The following is an 8,092-nucleotide window of genomic DNA, read 5'->3' as shown; positions in this document are numbered from 1 at the left end:
TCTGTTCATTATTGGTGGAGTTATCGGAAATTTAACTGTCCTAGCTGTTACCATGCCACTAGAAGTAGAGTATATGCCACTGTTAACTGAAATGGAGGTTTGAATGAAGAAAGAAAAAAGAGAGAGATGGCCAGAACAGCGGAGGTGCTGACCAGAAATGCTAGGCCGTGATATCGAAGCAATAAAATTGGATATTAGAACAAACAACTTCGGTGCCTGTTTCTCGCTACCCCATTGCAAAGGGGATGCCAATAAAGATCATCATTATAGACAGTATATCCTCCTTTACCTCCACTAACATCCGTAAGTGGCGTTTATTTCTCCTCACAAGCAAGAAAGCAGAGTGAGTGGTAATGTTCATTTGACCGGTTTTTTTTAAGCTTTCATTGAGACACCCCCCCCCCCCCCAAGGTTTATGCTACCATAGCTGTGCTGTGTTGCCAAATAACCCTTAAAACAAATTGTATCCTGTACCTGAAGGAGTGCTGACAGGGGCGTAGCCAGAAATTTTTTTCGTGGGGTGGGGGGGCACCTCCTTGATCTGAAGTGGGGGTCGGGCAAGCAGATGTGATCGAGTGTCAGTTTGAGCTCTGTATGCCATGGCAAAAAAAAATTCGGGGGGGGGGGGGGACGGGCCCGGTGTGCCCCCCCCCCCCCCTGGCTACGCCCCTGAGTGCTGAAACCTTGGTCCATAGCACTGCCGTAGCAGCCCAGCTAGTGCTATGACCATTAGGCTCATGTGCACTTCTATCATGCCAAGAACCAGTTTTTGAGACGATTGCAGCACGTCTGTCACATGGCGTGGCACAGGTGTGCAATGGGTGGATGGATGGATGGAAATCTATTCGTTGGCAGAATGTTGGAAGACGGCGAGTTGTTCATTGCCCTGTAGGCAGCTGGAAGCCCCTAGCTAAGGTCCCGGTATTTTTCAAAGGTAGCGCATAAACCATTGTACAAACAAAAAAAAAATCACAGCATATCCACGGAGTGAATGATGATGAGTGGGCGAAGCTGCGGAGGTTCATCGGTAAACCGTGAATCTTCCGTGAATTCTGCCCAGTACGTCATCACCGACGTGAGATCGGGCGCGTTTATACTAAAGGTTCGATGAGTTATGACGACTTGCAGCTCACTCTAAATTTACATGTACGCTGTGAATTTTCGTTGTTTAGAAAACCATTGCTTTAGAAAACGTCTGGCGTCTTTCGTTAAGCAGCTGGCGTCTTTTCGTTTTGCTTTAGAAACATCTGGCGTTCTTTCGTTTTGCGTTTAGAAAACATCTGGCGTCTTTCGTTGGTTTATTTCATCTATCAACGGCGTTTTGAACAAAATTTTTATTGTTTAATCACGCACAGGAGAAATCTCACCAGGCACTACCTTGGAGGTAAACAATGGCTGCTAACGGGAATGAGAGACAGAAGAAGTCGGCTTTTAGCTAACACTTACACTTCTACTTCTACTAACGTTTCCTACTGGGACATGCCAATGGCTGCTAATGGGGAATGAGAGACAGAAGAATTCGGCTTTTAGTTAACGCGCACGCTGCGAATTTTTTATTGTTCAACAACGCACAGGAAAAATCTCCCACCGGCACCACCTTGGAGGTCAAGATCTGGTACTAGCGTTACGAATGGTTACGCACTACTACTACTACTACGAGGGACGAACGGGTGCCGCCTTAAGGAGCTTCGCCCCTAAAAAGAAAAGGGAGAATCTCCTCCCCGCCCTTTACGTCTTTCCTCTCATCTTCGCCCTTTTGTGCTTCCCTATTGGACCAGGCTCAACACGGACCAGTAATCCCCGATAATACCTCCGCCACTTTCGCTGGAAAACGACGCCATTAGTGAGCGTAGAAACACCGGCGCACGTGTGCGCTGTACGTGAGCGCAGGCTTTTTACATTTTGCAAGAAGCTCGCTCGTATCTGAAACTGGTACGTGAAAATGCCGACAGTAATTGCCTGTGGCATGGACGTACGTTAAGTGGTAAAAGGGGCGTACCGTTTTACGAACAAAAGAAAAAAAAAATCACAGCATATCCACGGGGTGAATGATGATGAGTGGGGCGAAGCTACGGAGGGAATCATCTGTAAACCGTGAAACTCTTCCGTGAAATGCGCCCAGTACATAATATAAAGAGTGTGAAACATCGTGTATATATTAAACATCAAACTTTTATTGTACTGTTGGTTTACGTGGTCCCTTCATTATCACTTGTGATCGGTGAAATACAAGGAAGAAGTCCGCTCCCGAGCGAAAGAGTGCCAAGAGCGACCGCATTCCCCGCTCGCCCTGTGCGAATTAAAGGCAAGGCTAGAGGGAAGACAGGACGCGCGTTCCACGACGCGAGGTCGATAGCATGCCCAACGAAAGCCAACGGAACGCGATCGTGCAAGTGCTCCGGCTTCGCATCGCCTCATGGTTCCATTTAGCGTCCCAAAACCAAATATATTGCTCAAGGTGTGCCTTGCGTTTTTCGTAGAAATAATTTCTTTATCATGTACATTAAGACGAAAAGTTGAAAGCTCACTAGAGTGTATCGCCCGCAAAGTATGTCTTTTAGTGTGATTTAACTCTCGTACGGCAGGGTCCTCGCGCCGTTGCCGGTCCACCTCGCCCGTTGACGATCGGGCGAGGTGGCTACATACAACTACTACTACTACACTTTAAGAAAAACATCTGGCGTTCTTTCGTTCTGCTTTTACAAAACATCTGGCGTCTTTCGTTGGTTTATTTCATCAATCAACGGCGTTTTGAACAAAATTTTTATTGTTTAATCACGCACAGGAGAAATCTCACCAGGCACTACCTTGGAGGTAAACAATGGCTGCTAATGGGAATGAGAGACAGAAGAAGTCGGCTTTTAGCTAACACTTACACTTCTACTTCTACTAACGTTTCCTACTGGAACATGCCAATGGCTGCTAATGGGGAATGAGAGACAGAAGAATTCGGCTTTTAGTTAACGCGCACGCTGCGAATTTTTTATTGTTCAACAACGCACAGGAGAAATCTCCCACCGGCACCACCTTGGAGGTCAAAGCGTAAGACTTGTTACGCACTACTACGATGACGACGACTACGAGGGACGAACGGGTGCCGCCTTAAGGAGCTTCGCCCCTAAAAAATAAATTCAACGAAAAAGCGCCACCATGGGCAAATGCCACATAAAACTAAGCAGCATTTGATGCAGCGTAGGCAATTTTTTTTTCTTTTCGCACCAATGAAGGAACCCGATGAAGGGGGCGAGGGTGACGTGACGAAGGACGCAGATAAACAGGTTCACTCGCACGTGGTGGCCGCTTTTTCATTGAAGAATGTTTTTTTTTTTTTTTCCTAAAATGGTACGCCCCTTTTGTCGCTTAACGTACCATGCCACAGTCGCCGATAGCCTGTTCAATCAACCTTTGTGCGCGATGCAGTCTTTGATCATTTGTTCAACTTACATTTGAGGGCACTAAAAGCGCCACGCGCGTTAGGTGGCAGTCGCGTGGCAATCTTTAAAAATTCCCCCCTTTCAAGAAAGGCTGGAAAAAAGATTAATCAGGCGAGTTATCTTAGAGTAGATAAAAAAATTCAATGTTTTTCTGAGCAAGCGCTCTAACTTTTGTATTGAAGATTTTTCGCTAGAGTTACTATTTCAAAATATTTATGCAGTTGCACTCAACGTGAAAGCTGTAGGAAGTGTGGAACAGTGATTCGCCTGTCCAGCGACGAACTCGTGGAGTGTGTGAACTTAAACTGCGCTTGGAACGAGACACCAGAGTAGAAGTAGACAGTACGAACGCAGCCTGTGAGCGTCGCTGAAGGATCGCGTTCCTTCAGCGACGCTCGCGTACATGGGCAAGCGCGCCCTGGCCTTCCAATCGTGTAGCCTGCTAAGCCTCCATGGCGGCCTCTTCCCTCATCCTTTGCCTCCTCTTCTCTCATCACTCCTCCTCACCTTCATTTCACTTTTCCGCATATGCTATGCTCTCCCCTCGCTATGCATGATTTTGCCTGCATGATGCCATACGTGACAGTGCTGTGCTTTACCCTCTCCCTTCCTCCTTTCCCTCACCCTCACTTCCCTTTCCCGCCCCCTTGCTATAATTGGCTATGTTATACATGATTTTGCCTGCGTGACAGCATATGATGACAGCATATATACTCCCTCCTCATCTCCTTCCTCCTCACCCCCACTTCCCCTTCCCGCCACCTTGCTATAGGCTATATGCTATAGGTGGCTGTGCTATACATGGTTCTGCCTGGCTATGCTTACCCTCTCATCTTCTTTCTCTCCTTCTCAACGTCACACCCATTCGCACCCCCTTGCTGTACGCGGCTATGCTATTCATGGTTTTGCCTGCGTGACACCATATATGGTTACGCTATACTTTACCCTCTTCCTCCTGTCCATCCTCCTCTCCCTCGCATCACTCCTCACGTCCCTTTCCTACAACCTTGCTATACACGGCTACGCTATACATGGTTCTACCTGCCTAACGCCATACATGACTATGCTAAAAATAGAAGCAGAGCGCAAAAAAGACGGGACACAAGAGACAAGACGGGATGAGCGCCCGTCCAGTCTTCTTGTCTCTGATGTCCCGTCTTTCTTGCGCTCTGCTTTTATTTTCAGATAATGCACCAACTCGCCATGCTAGCTTTACCCTCTCCTCTACTCCTTTCCCTCCTCACCCTCACTTTCCTTTCTATGCTATACTTGTTTCTGCCTGCCTAACGCCTTACATGATTGCATGCTTTACCCTCTCCCTCCTTTCCATCCTCCTGGTCCTCACTTCCCTTTCCCATCCCTTTGATATACACGGCTATGCTAACACGGTTTTGCCTGCGTGACGCCATGTATGAATATGCTATGATTTGCCCTAGCTCTCCTTTCCGTCCTCGCTCTCACATCACTCTCACTTCCCTTTCCCGCTTTCTCGCCCGCTTGCTATCCCATACATGACTATGCTATGCTTTACCCTCCCCCTTCCTCATTTTCATCCTCACCCTCGTATCACTCCTCAGTCACTTCTCTTTCCCACCCCTTGCTATACACGGCTATGCCATAATGGCACTGCCTGCGTGACGCCCTCGCCCTTCCCCCTTTCCATCTTCACCCTCATTTTCCTTTCCCGCCGCCTTGGCTATGCTTTACATGGCTATGCTTTACCCTCTCCCTTCCTCCTTTCCATGCTCACCCTCACTTCCCTTTCCTGCCCCCTGGGTACATATTCTATGCTATACATTATTTTGTGTGCGTGACACCAAGCGGCGACATAAGATGACAGCATATTCCCTTCCCCTCTTCCCTCCTTCTCACCCTCACATCGCTCCTCATTTCCCTTTCCCGCCCCCTCGCTATGCTATACGTGGTTTTGCCTGCGTTACGACGACAACATACGACAGCCCGGGCAGCTCCGCCGGAGAGGCGGTCCGCGTGGCGGTCGTGAGAACTATAGTGGCGCTGCAGTCACATCTAGCTCCCGCGGCTGGCGCTTGTGATCTGCGCCGCCGATGTACGAGCGCACGTGGGTTACAGCGTCGTCTGCGCTTTGTTAGCTCGTCATTTTTGCGACTGTTCTTGACCAGGCTTAACGTCTTGTACGAAGACACGTGCATGATGTACGAAGCGTAACGAGGGCGAAAAGATTCACAGTGCGGTATGCCGACTTGCTTTGCGCCGGGCTGCAAGAGCGGCTACCGCAACGACGACTCCGCTTCATGACACTTCTTCGGACCTCCAAAAGATCCTACGCCATTCAAGCTTCGCATCGCAAAGATAGAAAGCTTACTGCGAAATTCAAGGTCTGTGACGTTCATTTTGAGAGTGACGACATTGTAAAGTACTATCGTCGTGTCGTTGCGGGACAAGAAGTTTTGACCCACGTGAAAAGTGGGAACTCGCGCCCAGTACCGCGCCGCGCTTGTTCCCAGCACTTCCACCCCACATTAAAAAGCCAAAATGTTCGGGGTTTAGGCGCAAATACCCCCCAAAACGCACGGCGTCCCGCGAAAGCCCAGTGCCCAGTTTGGAGGAGCCGCCAGTTGTCAGCTGTCGCTATGCCTTCAAAGCTGTGGATTTTCGAGAGATTTTACGACGAGGTATCGAACAAGATGTGCGGAATATTTTACACTCGCCGGCTCGGGAACCGGCTGCTCAGCGCAAAAATTTGACACGGTACACATAGAAAAGACGAGGACCAGCGCTGGTCCTCGTCTTTTCCATGTGTACCGTGTCAAATTTTTTGCGCTGAGCAGTTTATAATGGAACACCAACTAGCCCAATCCCACACTTTGCTTCGGAAACGGAGACTTACTTGTGCAAAAGATAGTTGTAGTTGACGAACAGTTTAACTGCGTAGTGAACGGCTACAGCACGAAACGCAAACGGCTGTCGTACAGTGTAAGAAATGCTGCGGGCATGGAACATCTGCTCGGTGAAGTTGAAAAACTGAAGTTGAATACTGACGACTCTTCTAGCGACAGAGTACGCGCGAATAACTGCTCGGTGCTCACATCACGGCCGATCTGTTCGAATTGTTTAAGGTACCGTAGAAGGATGCGACGGAGAAAGATGAGACACCGAAAATACAACTATCCGCTGAAAAAATTGCTCAGAGACGACATCTATTCAATGTAATCGCACACTGAGATTTCATTTACTGAGTTCTCGTAAAATTTTCCGATTTTGGGTCAGTATCGCTTTAACCGTCGCGAAAACGTATCTTGTAAACATTGCAAAGCATTGGTGATGTTTTTCGAGAAAGTTTTTTTCAATAAATTGTAGAAACATGAGTACTGTTTTTCTAGAACGTTTTTGTATCTCGAGTAAGTACGCTTCTTTGTACACTATAAAGGCTTTCACAAACGTGTTGGGTTGTTCTTTGTCTAGGTAAGACGGCAGCGGCTAAAATTGTGGTGGTAGTTATAAAAATTACGCTGAAAACCCTCATTCGCTTAGAAACTCCTATGCTTGGAAGTTAAGCGCAATGTAGACAGCTCAAATATTGTCACAGTGTCGTGACGTCGACGAAGGCAGCAGTCAGCAGGTCCGAGATGAAACTCTTTATTTGGCCGAACATGTGGCCGGGAAACTGAAAGTCAAACTACAGCAATACACCGATAGCGGCGAACAGAGCGTCGACCGTCGATCAATTGACAAGCGGTCAAGCGCGTCGGCTTTTATACAGACGCTATCGAATTCTTTCCAGCGATATCGCTGGTGGCGGCGTTATCTCTCGACAAAGCTAGAACATTTGCGTGCGGCGCGCTATCTTAACAAAACGATCTACTACAATCGCGAAGCTTCTCGAACACTGCTTCGCGGACAGCGTCGAGCGTTGATAACCGCCCTTGCTGGTCAAACCCGAATACATCAAAATAAAACAAGAAGTGGGCGGGGCAATATAGACCGAACATTGATTCTTAGTCAATCAATGAACAACGCACGCGGGCCAATGCATACAGACGACCGTATGCATATCCACGTAAGTATCCACCTGACTCGTACAATAAGAAAGTTGCCGCGCAGTTACCGCGAGCAACTGCGCGGCGGACCGCAGCGTTATGCCGTGGCAGCAGACGACGCGCCGATAGTGGCGCAAGACGGAACTGCAGCGCCGCTAGTTCTCGCGACCGCCGTTCGGACCACCCTCCTCCGCTAGCGGAGATACGGAGCTTTGAAACTGAGTTTGTTCTAGTAACGTTGCCTAAACGTGCTTCGCACTTAGAAGTTAATTAATCAATATTTGTTAATTACCGAGCTTGGCGGGCTGAAAAAAATATCATGACGGGCTGACAGCACAACTCTGGGCCGTCCAGCGTGCCGAGGAAGCCGCTTCGAGACAAGGTCTCGGAACCGCGTCCGCGGTGGGTGCCCATGCAGGCCCACTAAAAAGACGCCGGACTCAAATCTCATTGATTTGACTATAAAGTTCCCGTTCTTCTTCTATATGTGGCTCACAACGATACTGCGCCAATCCGAGACGCGTAGCGCCTATGTTCTTGTTTGTTTGTTTGTTTGTTAATACTGTTAACCCTAGAAGGGTCATTACAGGAGTGGATCAACAATCACATACAGTTCAATAAAAAATATACACGCGACAT

This window comes from Rhipicephalus sanguineus, chromosome 1 (genome assembly GCF_013339695.2).
Source record: "Rhipicephalus sanguineus isolate Rsan-2018 chromosome 1, BIME_Rsan_1.4, whole genome shotgun sequence".
In the NCBI taxonomy this organism is placed as follows: Eukaryota; Metazoa; Arthropoda; class Arachnida; order Ixodida; family Ixodidae; genus Rhipicephalus; species Rhipicephalus sanguineus.
Note: the sequence above shows the minus strand (reverse complement) of the source record.